The following is an 18,617-nucleotide window of genomic DNA, read 5'->3' as shown; positions in this document are numbered from 1 at the left end:
CCTTACAGGATGTGATTCTGCATGTGCTTCCATCCCGAAGGCTGAAATTTATGTGCGTATGTAAAGGCCTCCTGATCACATGCAGTCCTGAAAAATTCAAAAGGCCACGGAACGTCCACTCTTAAACAAAGCCTGATGAGCAAACTGATTTCAATAGGAAAGAAAAGCAAGTGAGACGGTGAAGTGAACCCGAATATTTACTAAACAAATATTGTGGTTTAAAGTCAACAAAAGCCACCCACTTAAATACCTACAGCTATTTTGCCAGTTTAAAAACTAAAAAAAAACCCCAAAAAACAAAAAAAACAACTTTGCCTAATGCTTCAAAAGGCAAGTTTTAGCATAGTACATAGCACAACCTTATTTGTTATTTCAATGTGTATCTGAAAGTCATGTGGGAGTTATAAGAGGTAAAGAGACTGCATGATTTTGTGAGGTGCCAAACATACGTCAGATTGATTCCACTCTGTGTGGTACTTGTACATACACCTAGGGATGCCTGCCCTGTAAACAACATTATCAGTGGCACAGATCGCACCACCAACAGTTAAGGTTACCCCATATTTTCCATTCCAAGACCCTTTTTTTCCAGTCATTTACCGTTTTACCAAACAACTTTTACAGTTTGGGCTGAAATTTTCCATACAGAGAATCTGTGTCAGACTTCTTTTTTTAATTTCAGCAATAATGATTCAGCACATAGAATGAGGCACACATCCTATGGAAAAAATGGACGTCGAAGGTGGGTGAGGTGATATCTTTTATTTAATCAACTTATCTCTCTTTCACCAATTGAAGTTGGTCCTATAAAAGATATCACCTCACCCATGTTGTGTGTCAAACATCCTGGGAGCAACACAGCTATAACATCACTGTGAACAGCTCTGGAAAAAAATAGTATGTCATATAAAATTAAAAACTGTATCATAATGCATACACACAAAGGGGCCTCATTAAGGTTGCACAGGAAACCTAAGTCTGGCGTTTCCTAACTTTTGAGTACTTGATTCTGCAGCCTTCATATTCTTGTAATGTAGGGCTCCACCCCCCCTCCCCAGGTAATTTTTTTAGCACCATACGGGCCCAATTCTGCAAAATGGTGTGCCCCTTCAATTCAGTACTATAAAATCCTTCTATTACGTATAGGAGGAAATCTCTACATGCGCTAGTGTTTACAAAGCACTTCAAGTGTTGTCTGTTAAAATATGTAAATTAAAAAAAAAAAAGAAAAAAAAAAAGGAGCCACTTGGGTTATGGTGACCCAACCTGGTAAAAATTAGGTCTCTGATGCTCATTTTACCCCATATAAAAACTACCAGAAATTCCCCTGGTCACACTGAATATAATCGAAAATGCATATTGACAACCAAGCGGAATGTGCATCCAAACAAACAGCATACCACATAGCACAAAAGTGCAGAATTTAAGCATTAGCTGTCAAGGGGTCCTAAAACGGCAAATTTGACAGAGAAGACCCCAGTGTCTATATATAGTATTATTTACAGTCGAGCCAGCTGTTCTGGAGACTCAAAAGTAAAACACATTGACTAAATATAATCTGAAGCCAGCAATAAACAAGTGTGTCAGAGATATGTCCGTACAACAGCACATGCTTGGCTTTTCATGCATCACAATGGATGTCCCACATCGACTTTCTTCTTCTTCAGGTTTCCTGCAGCCCCCCGACTGTCCCTGTCACCCGGTGCCAGATGGGAAGTGAGAGCTAAACTGATCCACCTCTTTGTGGTAGAAACCCCCAGAGCTTCAACTATAGGCTACAGGTTACTGAAGCCTTCATGAAAGATTCAGAGCGAGTATAACAAGCTTGCTGAAAGTAAAAATGCGTGTCACATTATCTACCCTCCCTTTCTGCTAGTACTAAACTATCATTGCTGAAGGGTGGAAAATGTGCTTGTACCAAAGAGGCATAAGGATACAGACACAAGGGGCCCAAATTCATCTCTGGTTTAAATCTATTATGCTAGCAGTAACATGCAGTAAAAGTCACATGGAGATAGAAGAACAGAGAGAATGGATTCATGTAGACTCACAGGAGACAGACAGGCCAAGCATTTTATTTGAACGCGTTCCTTTCAGAGCTGTTGAAAAGAATGGAATATGGAAGCGTTTTGCAAAAATATCCTGCATTTGTAAGAAGAATAAACCCTTGCTGCAATTATGCATTGAGCAACATTTATAAATGACATTACTTCTATTTCTAAACTTATTTTATTGGCTACCTTTTTAAGTGAGTCTAAGGTAATTTAAGGGGAGACAGCCTTTGGGAGAAACAAAGCACAGAAGTGGAACACAGAACAACTTAGAGTTTTGCCTGCATAAAAACTGAAATCAGAACCGGAGGATTTGTCCCAACTTTTATATTTTTGCTTGTGCTGAGCAAGCACACAGGAAAAACCCCACATCCTTGGCACACTGTGAAGATGTGTTGCAGGTCAGCTTTGCACAGTCCCCATGCTGGGGGAGAGGAGGGGCTTAAGGTGGGCCACAGGAGTGACATGGGCATAGCCACTGACACACCATTGCATGGTTCTAGTAACTACAAATCGCTGCACAAGGGCTGTGCAGGGGCCATGTCCCATATTCCAGCCAAGTTCATGTCCTGCATTCTGTCCACAGGTCCTTTCAACTTCTCTCTGGGGAGTTTCCTACACATCACCTGTTCACTCCGTTTCTTAAGACTGAATTCACCCTCCTCTCTAGTCGAGAAAGACAGACTATGCAGAGGTCTGGTGCAATGGCAGTGCTTGTGCTCAGGGTACACAAAGGCCTTTTTAGAGCTATTGCAGCTGTGCCATGCTAGCCTTTCCAAGTAGTATGGGCTCCACTCCCTGTCCCATACCAATGCCCCAGTTCAGGAATACATTCCTATTCGGGAAAGCATGTAAGCACATGCTCAAGTCTCACTGAAGTCAGTGGGACTGCCTTCCTGAATAGGGATGGATTTAGCCAGGTGCTTAAGCGTTGGCTTGAATGAGTGCCTCAGTGGGGTGGGGAAGGGAGCCAGGTACAAAGTGGAGTGGACCCTGCACCCTCTTCAAGGATGCTTTAGTCACCAGGCTCCCCATCACTATGGAAGGCATTGTACCTGCCCGAGAGCCATGTCCAGCATTGCACAAAACCCACTGAAGGGCAAGAGGCAGATGTCACCATAAAGGCCTTCAAAGAAGCACATTTAGGGAATAGTTCCCTGAATATTGTGTTTCTCCTCAATATGTGGAAATCCCTCATAAATGGAGGTTAACTAGAAATATCTATCTGATCTTTTGAATGCCTAAAAACAATGCCTTCATTATTCATCATGTTAAAATACATGGTTTATTCTATGATGTGCAGGCAAGAACTGCAGAAATATACCGTAGTAGCTAATGTAACCACATTCCAATTTCACTATCTTTGGGGCATATTAAACAAAGTGACTTTTTAAACAAACAAACAATTGGACTTTTAGTGATATTTAACAATTAAGTCATATTGAGATTATGGGGAAAATATAAAACTGTAACAGCAACAGTATGGGTTTGCAATGGGTTCTCAGAAAGCAGCACTTCAAGGACTTGCTGTTTTAAACAGAAGTTATATTACTGCTATGAAGTGACTATAAGACATATATTAGCTCTTACATTCAATAGGGCTTAATTAGAGCATGGAGGAGGAGTCTTGGCATGCAAGAAGTGATTTCGCATTCACGCACGCGCACACCACTATTGTCAGCGTTCTACCACAGGAGTAATCTCTAAATACGTTCGGTTTCTTTTGGAGTGGTAACACCAGACTACCAAACCTTTGTTGTTTTGACATATGAAGGGCATGTACGTGATGGGACCATTGTTAAAAACTTATTGACATATGCACTTTAAGCTGAAAGGGTACCTAGTAGAAGGATTTAGCCCACATGGAATAAATCGTGCAAAGGTTTCAAAATGCACAAACTCTTGAGAAAAAAAAACAACTTTTTGGGGGGACTTTCATTAAGCAACTCATCCAGGGAAATGATGTAAAGCTTTTGATAAAGTTTCTGCATTCAGTTTTAATTAAACTATTTCGAAACATTTTGTACATATTAAAATGCTCAACATCAACACAGATAAATACAACTAACTGTGAGGGATGGGTGAACCAGTTTGGAAAAATAAGTACAAGCCCCACAATTCAACCTAGCTCTCAGACCAAATCCAGACCAAAACCTTTGAATCTAGTCAGTTCAGATAGTTATCCCTCCCTTTCCTTCTTCCTCACCCGCAACAGGGGTCTTTCGTTTGCTTAAATATATTTTAGACTCTCAGAAATTATGGTGCTCTCTGCTGGGACGGCTGTCATCTCTTTATCTAGGAGTCATACAAAGTATTATTTGTATAGTACCTTTAAAGTATCTCTACAAGTGTAACGAACTGAAAGACAACAACTACACAGGGATCACTGGATCCATCGCTGAAATGCAGCTGTCTGAGAGGTGAAACACAGCAACTGTTAGCATTGCACAGCAAACCCACACAGCAAGTTTAGGCCAGTAGCGAAGAAGAGCTGATCCATATGAAATTGCACAGAAAACGTGAGAGACCAGAACTCAAATCTGCAACAACAGGGACACCCTTAGTCTTTAACGGTCAAAATGGTCAGGACCTTGATTATAAATTTCATCTGTAAAACAGCATACAGCGCCCATAATCAGGACTGTACCCTTTTGGGGCATTATACCTATTATGAAGTTCATTTTCTCCCTCCACCGCTGAACCCGCCTTCTTTTCACAACAGTAACTAACTTAGGCATGTTCCTTTCTCATTATCTTCCCTGCTACCAAACCGCCTACTGTATTTTCTTAAATCAATGAAAATACTACACTCACCCATTTAATCTGAAACTAAATGGGCTCCCCCGTTGATCTTTCTGTTGCAATCTCTGAAATATAGTCTCTTGGAGAGGGGGCTGTTTTGTGTGTCTAAACGCACAAAATTGTAAATAGTCCAGCTGGTATAATCATCTTCATTATGTTACACCTAAGATAACCATCAGCACTCAAGGGGTGGCCATCTTTAAACTATCATGAGCGTGCTGCTAGCAAACAAGATGGCGTCCCTATGGTTGTGGCCATCTTGGTGGCCTGCAGAGTCCCAAAAAGCATGCAAATAATAAAATATTCAGTCAGAAGATGCAGTTTCCTATGTTACTTTTAAAGGTATATACAATTCGGGAGAATAGAAAAATCCCTCTCCCTTAAAAAGGAAGAGGAAAAATGGTTCTTACTTTCCTCGCTTCTCCCTTCCACATCTGTTTTCGTACTTACTGTCTATGGTCCCCCATAACCACACAAATATTAATTAATTCATCCTCAGAATGCTCCAGTAGAGTATGAAAGTATTATTTTTTCCAATTTTACAGATGGTTAATGGAGACACAGGAAAATGAAGAGACTTGCCCAAAGTCACACAGAGTCTGTAGCACAGCTGAAAATTGTACCCACATCTATTAAATCCCAGGCAAACAGTCTTAACCACAAGACCAACTTCCCTCAGTTTTTCATCACTACCATTTGAGATTCTCAACATGCTTGGGCCCTGCCAGGTTTGTCTGGAAATCCACCTCGCCTTCATGCTGGGGAAGTGGTTTTAAAAGAGAGACGAGCGTGCCATTTGAATCACCAAATCTGTTTTCTGCCAGCACCACAACGTTCCTTAGAGCAGACTCTCTCATACCCTGGGGTCAGGCCTCGCTGGCAGGGCCTGAAACTCCCATCTTACTCTTGTATAAAATAAGTATCACTGCCTGGGATTTTCTTTTGGATTTCCCAGAAGCACTGCCACTGCCCTGCTGGAACCTCACCTATAGAGCAGGGACATGGGTGCTGAGCAGCAGCAGCTGCTTCTCCCAGCCACTGGAATCTCTGGTGGTGCTGGGACTTAGGTCAGGGAGATTTTCTCCTGCATTCTCAGTGCTTGCTCAGTGGTGTCTAGGCAGCAAGGAGCTGCTGGGGAGAGGAGATAGGGAGGAGGAAGTGGCATCAGCCAGCTGTCACAGGCTGACTGGGAAAAAAGAAGAGGCAAGAGGGAGAGAATGAGGAAACAGACTCCCTCTTGAGCCCATATTTCTCCATTCTGTCTCCACAACATGTTCCTCCTTAAGCCCCACTCTCCCCAAGGGGACTCCCAGGTCACTCTCCACACCTGGAGATACTCTTGTGTACATGAAGATGGGGCCTGAGGTCATTTGCTTTGATAAACATGGGGCAAAACAGTAAAATTTGGAGGCCCACTGCCACACAGGTTTCCCATCCAATTGCTAACACAGCCCTAACTGATAAGAGCTGAATGTTCTGGGGAGCCACGAAAGCCGTCTGGAACCAGTAGCAGGCTCCTCCCCATTTTCTGTCTACCTTTCCTCTGGATTTATACCTATTTTCATCATAACCCATCCTTTTAGATACATGTCGTCACTCATGTCTGCAGTACTCCGTGAATTTCATTGTCCAGCCTAAGTGTTTGTCAGTTATCAACTTTCATCAGCTGCTCTTCGCTTGAACAGTCCTGCGAACCAAACCCTCCAAGCCCTGTTTTTCACTGCCAGCAGTCTGGTTCCAGGGAAAACCATTTCTTTATGTAAGTTGTCCCTACCCTAAAGGTTCCTTAGTGCCTTGTAAATGTAACCCCCTTCTTTCTGCAGTAACTGTCTAAGCCTAAGGTTTCAACTATCCACTGAGATGCTTTCTTTGTCACTGCCTGGCTGACCCTATGCATGGTAGCAGCAGCACCTTATGGAAACCCTACACTTAAGCTTTAATTGTGTCTTCTAGGAAGTCCTATCCTTGTTTCCCTGCCTACATACCTTCCATACGAGCTATCTACAAGTTGCTTCCCATTTCATTTATAACATTTACATTCTCCCAGCAAACATACCTTTGTCTTTATTAAACAGCATTTAGATTAAGGCTTAATAGCCTATGTGAATTACTTGTTTGTCTACAAAGTTTAGATAAGATATTTCTGACTAACAAGCAGCATTTCCTGATACAATACTTCATTACCCGTAATTCTGTATGGAGATATTTATTGCTCTTTAAATTCCTTTTGCCTGGAAATAGAAATTCAAACTTTAATGTGATCGCTATTGCAATCATCATTCATTGATACTAAGTATGTGTTCCCCCACCCCACATTCGAGAAAGAGGGAGCAAGGTAGTAGTGCTCTTAGTTATATTTGTAATCAAATGCTGAGCTAAAATCATGAAGTTTGTGAACTAATACAACTCTAGCAATTCATTTCTTCATGTTCACTACTTTCTCCTCTGGCCACAACCTGTACCCCCCCACCCCTCCCCTTTTTTTTTAAACAAACAAAAATTGTCTGAGGCATCCTCCCCCACCCCCAGCAATGTTCCAGGGGACTGAGTAATTATACATCAACTACTGAAAAATTCATGTCTAAAATTAGTGCAACTTATTTCCCCAAATTATGTCTCAAAGTTTTGCTTTGTGAAACTTTTGCCTTCAAAGTCATAGAAAACTCTGCTGTCAAATGTTGGTTCAATTAACTTAATGAAAGTGATTAATAATTCACTCACTTTTTTCATTTTAACAAAGCTTCTGATGGTTATAACAATCAATTTTTTTTTCCATTTTCCATGTCTTATTATCTTACAACTTAATCCTCTGCTAGCAGAGTCTGGCTGCTTTTACACTCCCTCATTGTTTAGCGAGTGAATAATTGATGGGTGATAACTTGCAGCTGTAGCCCCTCCTACTCCAATTTTACTGCCTTCTCTCAGTGGAGATGCCATTTTCTGGCTTTTTCCAGCAGCTTGGTTTACAGGCCTTGGTATCACTTACATGTTTGGAAGAAATCAACAGCTACAAATAAAGGTGTAACAAGGTGAAAGTTCATATTGACCTAATCCCAGGTAACTTTTGCTGCATTTGTTGTATTGCAGCATTATTTCCAATCTCCTCTTTGTGAACTAATATAGAAACTCACTGAAAAAAGTCTAGAGCTGTAGGAAACTTATTGAGCTTGCCTTCCCAGCTTTTTATTGCATCTTCTTCAGTTTCAATCTGCATGAATTCTCGCTCTCTAGCACGCTCTCTCTCTCTCTCAGGGCATTTCTACATTTGAGCTGGAGGTTAAATTGGAGGAGCACCAGCTGAGCTAAAAATAGAGTGCAATCACAACAGCAGGAGTGGCTAGCTGCCCTGAGTATGTACCCATCCAAGATGATAGGCAAGTACTCTGTCAGCTACCCTGTCCCAGCATTCACACCCCCATGGCTACACTTCTACTTTTAGCATGCTAGCTCAATCAGAGCTCATGGGAGTTGGCCTCCTCAAACTGAAATTTACACCTTTCAGCTCCAGTATAGACATATCCTCTGTCAGTCTCTCTCTGACACTTATGAGCTTCATCTGAATTATGGCTTTTTTTTGGTGAAAATTCACCCTTGTGCAGAGGGGCTGTACATTGTTTATACACCAGTTACTAAAGCTGTAAATGGGACTTAAGGCCTATGGCACTTATATAGCATGTCAGTCTTGTGCTGGCCTTCTGCCTTGGGGGGGATTTCACCCTGAATGCACACCAACAAAAGCTGGTTCAGAAGGTATTGGGTGATTTTCTCTGTCCCTTAAATCTGACATCTCATTTTTATTTAAATTTTCAAACTTACTGTTCACCTCCAGGACTTGGTTCTTTTCTCACTTACACAAGTTAAGAACATAAAAGTGCAGCCATACAGGGTCAGACCTATGGTTTATGTAGCCCAATGTCTTGGCTGACTTGTGGCCAGTACCAGATGCTTCAGAGGGAGCAACTCTCTTCAAAAAGTTACCCAAGGGAATAAGATCACAAATGTCAGTGCTATTATAGCATCTGATTTTACTGCTAGTAGAGCAGGATCATAGAAAGCCTGAAGTGGAAGGGTGAGGAGCAACTACTGTGAAGCTCAGTTCTTTAGCTCCTCAGAAGATAATGCTCTTTCAATTCTATGGCTTATTCTGAATAACTCAGCACCCTCACAATGAATCTGAGCTTCACAACTATGAAGAATCAATACGCAGGCTACCTGGGATGTGGCCCAAGTTACAGAGTGGAATACTGAATGGAAGCCTGACAAGACACTGTACAATACTGGGGGATCCAATATTTCTTTTTAAATCCAAAGGTACATGAATGTCGTTTTGTTTTTTTCCAGAGAAGTGACAAACATTTGATTATAGCTAAACCTGCAGTGCTCAGATATTTGCACTATTAGCTTTTAAAAAGATTGAGTTACACACTTCAGCCCAGTCTCAAGCAACAGACGTGGGTTTTCACTTGTAGTGCAGATGTCAGTAAGTTGATTATTATTTAGGTCACGCATGTTCAGTTGGGATTTTACGAACCCAGCGGAAGAGCACATTTGCACTGGGTTTTGTTAGCACTTTAGAAAAGTCAATAGGACACACTCTAAAGTTCTTCTCAGGCTTGTATCTTGTAAACATACTCTATAATTGGAGCAGAAATTTTATTTGTCAGGAGTCCGTGGAGATAATTAAATGAGTCAAATACTGTAGTCTGATAGATCATTGTCCAAAAGAACATCACAGTAAAACAAACAGGATGAAATACAATAAGTGAAGTTGAAGGCTATTAAAATAAGTAACCCTATATAAACAGGGAAAATAAGCAGCAGTGTAGAGGAGTGGACTTTTCTTCAAGGGAAAAATGAGGTCGCGTTACTCCTGTCAACAATGGAGAGAGCTCTCGTGAATAGGATATAAACCTAATTTACATCTTCTATCTAACCCCAGCCTGCTATGTCTGTCAGGAAAGAAAAAGAAAATAACTTTCTTGTTCCATGGCTAACAACAATGGATGAAGGCAATCAAAAAGAGACCAATTAAGTGCATCTAAACTAAAGGCTTGTTTTCACATACGCATACAAGTCTGTAAAAGATCTATATCTTGTGTCCAATTTTGCAGACACTGTTTTTGCCCAAACTTAAGTTCTGGCACAAATGCCCTTACTTCAGATCAGGTATTGAGGGGTCTCCATACTAGCATTTCATCTGCAGTTTATGATGTTTGCAAGACTGGACATGCTTTGAAGCTCTTCTAAAAATGTGGCTGTAAGCATATACATAAGTGATAGATACATACAATACTGCACCATTTTTTTCAATGCTAACAACAACATATTGTATTTCACCATATACTCTTTGCATTAGGAATAGAAGGTGTCACAGGGCTCAATGCAGCTTAGCACTTGATGCTGTAAGATTCTCAACACTTAGTAAAATTAAACTTATGAGCAGCATCGGAATCTTCGCCAGTAGGCTGGCCACGAAATACTCCTCTGCCTGTCAATTTTCTGCCTTTGGGAGGAGGAAATTACAGAGATAGACTTGGGTAGGTTACCAAGCTATGAGGGAAGAAGAAAGCAGGGGCCATTTACAGGATGCGATGGTAGGGTGTAAAATTCTTTTCTTGGATGCCACTGAAAACCCCAGACTAGTCCCATCACCACAGATTATTCTAGCAGACCCATTATTTATAACATCATCTTGTCAAGAAATTGGAATAGTAAGCTATCCAGGACACTCATGAGTGGGTAACCAGTTGTTTTGGTTAACTTTCAAATTCCCTCTGAGTCAGCAAGGCTAAAATGGGTGCCTAACAGAGCCTAGCAAGCAGTTAAAGCATTTTAGGTTTGCTGGGGAGGTTTAGTTGCCTTGTTTGCCTGTTTAAAACCAACTGCTGGATGTTTTGACTCAGTTAAACTTTAAAAATCACAAGACAATGAAAAAATTCTAAAACATCATTGTTTTAAGCCCTGCTTCTTTGCACTTTGATTCCTTCTCACACCTACAAACCTTTAAAAAAAAAAAAAGAGTGTGTGTTTTCTAGAAACACACAAAAGTAGAAACTAAATGTTTTCTGTTGCAAATTTTTAAAAAAATGGTATAAGGTATTTTGAAAAATATTTAGTTCAGATTCTTATACTGGTGCCCATTGTCATAGTATCAGAACATCGAGCAATCAAATTTAAAAATAAAAAGTACTCCAGAAACTAGCCCAGTTGTTCTTTTGGACTTTTTTTTCCTCCTAATGCAGGTTTTACATAAAAAGTTTAAAAAGGAAAATCTTTTTATGTGTTTTACTGTCGCCATAAAAGCCACTTTATAATCGCAGTGACACACTACAGGATGTGTTGTATACTGCTGTAATAGCACTTGGCTTTTGGCCTTGTGTCGCACCAGCCAAAGCAGGCTAAAGCAAATAGAGCACACGCCCTGTCGTGTGTTCACATTTGTTATTGCCTACTCAACCACTACAATTTTAAAAAGGGAACATAACTAAGACTAGGAGAGCCAATCTAGATGAAATAAGCATCAACTAAATTTATACTCAAACAGCAAATAGAACCCAAATCGTTAACCAAACTTTTCAACCAAATTTGCATATAGATTACTTTTCATTTTCACTCTGCACTTCCTGGTACAACTGGAAGCAGAAACTGGAATGCCAAAAAAAGAGTAAGGCCATTCCGGACATGTCGACTAGCAGTCGCAAGTACCATAATTTTGTGAGAGAACCTCTTTTCATTATTTTAGGTTGAGTTTGGATAGGGTGAGCTAGCTAAGCCTGACCAAATCTCAGACTTTTTCTGTAGTCATAGTGTAGATGTAGAGTAACACCTGGAGCTCAATTTTAGCCCGCCAAGTTGTAGCCTATGTTTTCTAAGTCTGTGAACACACTAGGAGGAGAAAAAGCTGCAGGAGCCAGGAAGTAAGTTTCTGTTTGCAACCCACATGCATCCTACAGGTTTATATTGAGTTTGAGGTATTATCTGCATAATTGTTTAAAGCACAAAGAGTAAGTCTATAGACATTAGCAAAAACAGATTTATTCAGTTGTTTAAATAAATAAATTAAAAAGACACAAATAGTAAATCTTGGCTCTTTAGAGCTAAACCCTGCAGTCCTCACTCAGCCATTACTCAGGCAAAACTCCTATTGATTTGAGTAGTCTTGCCTAAGGGTCAAATCCTGGTACCTAGCCACATAATAAAAAAGTTGTTTTTGATATACTTACAGTGCTGCTTCCTGCCTACGAGGGTTGAGATATACAACAAGAATAGCCTTTCTTGCAGTATTTTGGCATTTCCTTTTACTGCCCCAGACAAAACCAGGAGACAGAGGCAAAAAAAAGAAAAGCTTAAATATTGGTAAATTTGTGACAAATCTGAATCATGTGTTCATTTTGCCCAAAGCAGTTTGCTTACTTCTAATTCTAGGCTCCTATATAATGCAAAACCATAGCAGACACAGGAATACAGCTCACACCTCCTTACTATAAATTCAGTTTTGAAACCCCCTAGTGGAATATTCATAATCGGAAAGAGTTTTTCGGATCTCAAAGCTCTTTAACAAACATTAATGAAGAATCTTCTGTGGTAGGGAAGTATGTGTTGTCCATGTTTTGCAGACAGGGAAACTGAAGTAGAAAGTTCTTAGGTAGCTTGCTCAGTGTCACAGAGCAAGTCAGTGATAAACACAGGAACAGAACCAACTTCTCCTTACTCTTTCACCACAAGTATATACTTTTCTTTTCATTACTAGTGGATGACCATTTCCACCCCCCAGGCTAAAACTAGGCTTCCAGATACTACAATGATGGGTGCAGCAGAAGACCTGATTACGACTGAAAAATGTTGTATATTAATGCTCATTAAAGAGCAGTCATTTTATGTCAAAACTGTATGCAGAGCCCTTCCCACCCTCCGTGTAATCCTTTTCTGTTTGGGTACTCATTAATTTAGAGTGCATTCGAAAGATGCCCTTCTGACTGTGCAACAAAGGACAGGCACACACCCTGAAGTCTGTTGTATTGGAGCTCCCTATTTGAAGACCCACACAGTCAGAGGACTGTAGCAGCTCTCCGGCTCATTGGATAGTAATTTTGTTTGCCAAATAAACTATGTTGTCAAATTAACAGTTGTGTATGGTGCAAAATTGGAGTGGGCAGAGGCAAATTAAGCTTTTGTGGGGCCCTGGGCCAGAGCAAGTGGGGGCCCATCCCCATCTCTTCTACCTGCAGTCATAGGTGCTGGAACTAGAGGTCAGGGGGGTACTGTAGCATCCCCCGACTTCAGGTTGTTTCCATTATATCCAGGGTTTACAAGTTTGATTCAATGGCTCCCCCACTATTAAAATGGTTCCACCACCCCGACCTGCAGTCCTCCCTCTGCTCCCCCTCACCCCGCCATGCTCCTGCTGGGGAAATGGGGTTGGGGCACCTGGGCTTCCACCACCTGCCCAGCGCTCCTGCTGGGGAGCAGATTTGTGGCACAGGGGCTTCCCCTGCTCCCCAGCAGGAGCGCTGGATGGGTGGAGCGGGCAAGCCCTTGCGCCCTGACCCCACTCCCCAGCAAGAGAAGTGGCAGGCAGGCAGAGCAGGTCAGGGTGCAGGGGTGGTCATTTTTCTGGGGGTCCCCCACAATTAGCCAGGGCCACTGGCCCAGTGGCAACTCCAGTCCCAGTGGTGGATTAAAGTTTCCAGTACAATTAATCTTTTTTGCCTACTTCTCTGAATGGAGCAGTGATTCAGTGGCAGAACTTTCACTGCAAAGAAACGCTTTCCAATATCTAATCATATGAGTGGGTGGATAGTGCACAGGGAGAAGATGGTTTTTATTACTAATGTTTAGTGGTGAAAGTGTTTTATGACTCCTAAGATGATCCTGGTTTTATTTTTTTTTAAACCTAACAAAGATTACCATTAGGGAAGTCTGTAAAAGTTAAAGAAGCTAATCCTGATGGAACAGAGTACCATGCACCAACAGTTAGTGACTGGAATATAGGACTGTAAAGAAAAGATGATCCTTCAAAATATTCAACTACAGACTCTTTCAGCAACATCTGCTCTTGCTTCTTTCAACTACATGACTATGTATTTTATTAATGCATACCACATAAAAGCAGCTATGTTAATGAGACATTAAAGACCACAGCCTGCCACCCTTCCTCAGGTGAGAAGTCTCATTGGAGACCTGAATAGGACTAGTTGCATAAGCAAAGATTATTCACGTGCAGAAGGGTTTGCAGGCCCTAAATTTGCACAGTTAAAATCAGAAAAGGTCAGGAAATACAAAAGTTAATTAATACCAGCATTAATGCAGAAGACACTGTGTTGTAAGAAGGTTACCATAAAACCATCTTTATTCTATGTGTTTTAACCTTTGTCCCTCCACTTCCCAAACCACTTATTTTGCCTGTCTATGTGTTTTAGGTTAGAATAATTTAGGAACAAATCCTGCAAGCTCTTGCTCACGTGAATAATCCCAATGAGTGCAACAGAACTATGTGTGTGTGTAAAGATTACTGATATGGTCTGGCCCCAGTCCTACAAACGCTTGCTCACACACTTAATTTTAAGCACGTGAGGAGTCGCATTGAACTCAGTGAGCTTATTTTCAAACGTGCCTGAGCAAAGAGCAAGTGCAGTGGGGAGGGGAGTGATGACATGGCTTCCTGAGTCTTTTCTGCCTGGCTCCAGCATAAATTAAAGATACAGGGAGGCACCTTTAATTTATGCTACTGGGCTAAAATCTTATGCCTGCTGAGGATCAGGCAGACCTAGAATTAATAATTAGGGGGCCCTGTGCCCCATGGAAATTGCCCCCCCCCCACACACAGACACACACTTTCCTTAATCTGGTCCTTCCCTATACATACCCCACTCCACAGAGACCCCGGAATGTCCCTCCCACCCCACATATACACCATCAACTCTGCGCCAGCCCCCACTTTTCCACATACACATCCCAGCAGCTCACTCCCCACAGCATACAACACCTCAACCCCACTGGCCACATCATCCACTGGCTCCCATCCTCTCACCCTGCAACCGCACCACCCCAAAATGCTCCCCAATCACTTCACTGCCCAACAACAACTTGCTCCAGCCCCTCACCCACTGCCCCCTGGACCTACCTGGCCACTCACAAGTGCCTCACACAGCGCTCCGCTCCACTCCCATCCCAAGCTAGGGTGGCTCCTGTGCCCCGCACTCACGTGGCCCTGCCCCACGCACATTTGTCTGGGCCACCCCTTCATCACAACGGGGGCAGGTGCCAAATTGGAGTGAGTGGCATTGCATCCTGGTATGTGGGGGCACCCTTCAGTGGTGTTATTTTCCCGTGGTTGGGGCCTGTCTGAGATGGGGGCCTTGTGCCAGTGTACCAACCCACACTGGTGAATTCAGACAGGGGAATCAGGCATGGCAGAGCCTACCTTCCTCATGCTCCAGCCCTCCTCTCGCCTGCCCTAACACACACTCATACCCTGACCCACATTCTACCTCTCCTCTTGCCTGACATGCCCCTTCCTCCCCTTAAGCCAGGCAGCACAGCTCCAGTGGATTAGAAGGCAGTGGCAGGTAGTGGAGTTGGTCCAGGAGGCAATGGAACCTCCCCTGGTTGCTATGCAATATCAAAAGAGAGCCCCCCTCCATGGGGGAAATTCTCCAGGGCAGCTCAACAGCCAGTTTAAATTCACTTGGCTCTGTGTAAACAGAGCAGAGTGGGTGCAGTAGACCAAAGAATCCAGGCACAGTGAGTGCACTCACACTTAAAGTTAAACCTGTGCATAAATCTTAAGTGTTTCCAAACAGGGTCCAGGTCATAGAAGGCCACCTGGAGATACTTCCAGGCCAAAATAGTTCTCTTTGATGGAGTAAACATCTCCTTTTTGCAGGAATGAGGAGCTATGGTTGTAGAGGAAGAAAAGTGGTGGGGGCCAAGAAAAGAAAAAAAATGGGTCAGGACCCGGGTCTGTTGTTCAACATCCTAGACCTGGCCAATGCTTGGTGCAACCGATCCAGCCCTTTTAACATGTCAGCGCTGGAAGGGGAGACAATATGCTCTTGCCAGCCGTTGTGTCACCTTACAGTGAAAAGCGTTCCTTGCCTTCAGAATTTGTGGCTTGTGCAGCGGAGCAAAAAGGTGGGAGGTTTCCCTCAAATCCAAGTGTTTAGGTTTCCTGACCGTGCCCAGGGCTGTGAGCCCCTCGTTACCACCCACCCTTAGCAGGAGGATGCCTCGCCTGTGTTTGCTGGGGGATCAGCTCTCCAACTTCCCTCCCCCCAGCTATGGGCAACACAAACACTCCTTTCAGCTTATGCAGACTACCCTGTCCCTCTGCAGGTAAGCAATAGGCATGCCCAAACCCTGGAGATCTCCGAGCATTCCCCTGAAACTCTCAGAATTCACAGATCCACTGCTTCCGAAGAAACAGTGAACATGACCATTTTCACATCAGGATCACCGCTCCGCTGAACGCTGCATTTAGATAGGTTTATAGTGAAAACAAGTAAAAGTTGATTTAACACGGTATTGGGATTCTAGAAGTAACAATGCAGATGTATCACATATGCATTTTGATGCATTAATCTATCAGATTAATATTGGATGCTGTCAGTTAACTTATACTGAAAATCTGTTTGAATCACGTTTATCTCCAGTTTATGAGAATTTCAGTAAGAGGACGAATCAATACTGTGGAACTCACTGGACGACACACTGCTTACTTGAGCCCTGAGTGGAGCTGGGTTTCGGCCTTTTGACTTTGTGACTCAAATGCTATGGTGATGGCTGCCATCTGAAGAACATGATTAGACAGAGTGCTAAAATGATTTGTTTATCTGGAAGTCAGAATGAACAACGTGTGACAAAAATCAAAAGAAAAGAAAGGACTCGAAACTATTGTTTGGATTGATTAAAACTATCCCTTCTAGGTAAACTGTTGCAGATTTTACAACAGTTTTAAGAAAAAAATTGCTACCCATATGATTCAGTGGCAACAATCTAGCATAATGCTAACAACAAATATGCTTACTATTAACTTTTATGTAGTAAGCATAGGTGTGCTACCATGGACAGATCCCTGGTGGTGGTCCCTCTAAATCAGTGTTTCTCAACTGTTTTTTATAGCAGGGAGCAGCTTGCTGCCTTCCTAAACCGTATCAGGGATATCTCAGGGACTGGCGCCAGTCCATGGACTGGTGCTTGAGAAACCCTGCTTGAGATCAGGGGTTAAGACAGGATGGCCAATTGGGAAACTTACACTATTGCTGGATGCTAATTCAATAAGCACAAAATAAAACCTATAATTTAAAAATAATGTTAAAAAGGAATCACACATTTTTAAAATCTTGGTAGAAAATGAAGTACAATCTAAAACAAGATTACATCAAAAGAATATGAAGTTGGAATATTTATTAAACACACACGTTTTTGCATACAGGTGACCAAAAATATTTGTATATGTTTACACTGAAACTGTAAGTTTATATTCAGTTAAGTACTTCATTTTTGCAGTAATTATGTTTACTACCCAACAATAGTACTGCAATTGACTTAATGAGGGTGCACCAGACAGTTTTATTAGCTCTGCTCTCTGCTTTTTATGATAATTCCTAAATCAGTTTAGATTTCACTCTGTTGATGCATCACATCCTTGAGAACACCTGCCCCTGAGCTGTTAACGGATTATTATTAGGCAAAAGTAAATGCCATGAAGTTCAGTTGCAATAAAATGTAAATATAAAAGTTTATAGCCAGGTGTGTAAAACTAAAAATTTAAAATCAAATCACAAGAGCATGGTACAGACAACTCCAAAGGTCATTTTTTGTTATGCTAAAATTTATCATTTTAATGATAATCTGAAAGCTTTGTCAAAGAATCATGTTTTGGCTCATATATTCCACCTACAACTTGATCTTATTTGAGGAGTCATGTCTCCTTCATCTTTGGTTACAATTACATAAACAAGGAATTTCCAATTATTTATGTCTTTATTAACCCATTATTGCTGGGGTAAGGGACAGCCAAAACCTAGTGCATCAAAGTTAACAGGCTGCATCAGGAAATCTGTAATAGCCGCAGAAAAGAGGGAGTATGTATGAAATCATTGCAGTTTAAGTGAAGACTCATAATTCAGGCTTGTGCCTTTTTTGAACAGTTTACTGTGGGCCAGATTCTGATACCTTTATTCAAACTAAGTAGCATATTAAGCCACAGGTAGTCCCTATGAAGCCTGTGGAACTACTTGTATTAACTGCTATTCAATATGACAATCAGAATCTAGCCCTATTTGAAGAGATTTGGGTGTTTATGATCTCTCTCTAAAAGATCAACTCACCAAGCAACAGTTACAAATTTCTCTACTTCCAATCCATTTCTATTGCTGTAAAAAAAATGATGACATGACGACACTGACAAAAATAAATTAAAGAAACATATGTTAATATAGTATTTAAAGTAACAGTTTTAAACACTCAGAAGTGAGGACGTGCAGGTTGTTCTCATAGCAACTAAAGCAGGACCAAATTTATGTTACCATTTTTGGATAAAAATGGTGTTTTAGACAAAACAAAAATGGTCAGTGAAAATTTTTATTTTAGTCAAAATTTGATTTTTATTTTTTTTTTGGTAAATCGAAACAAAACCCCCAAGAGGTTTTCAATTACTATTTTAAGTTTTTAGAGCATGGAAAATGTTTATCAAAAAAGAAAAAATGTTACCAAAAATAGTTTAAAAAAAACAAAAAAACCCCACCAACCACACACACACAC

This window comes from Lepidochelys kempii, chromosome 4, assembly GCF_965140285.1.
Source record: "Lepidochelys kempii isolate rLepKem1 chromosome 4, rLepKem1.hap1, whole genome shotgun sequence".
NCBI classification, from domain to species: domain Eukaryota; kingdom Metazoa; phylum Chordata; order Testudines; family Cheloniidae; genus Lepidochelys; species Lepidochelys kempii.
The sequence above is the reverse complement of the archived record's forward strand: the minus strand, read 5'-3'. Positions refer to the sequence as shown.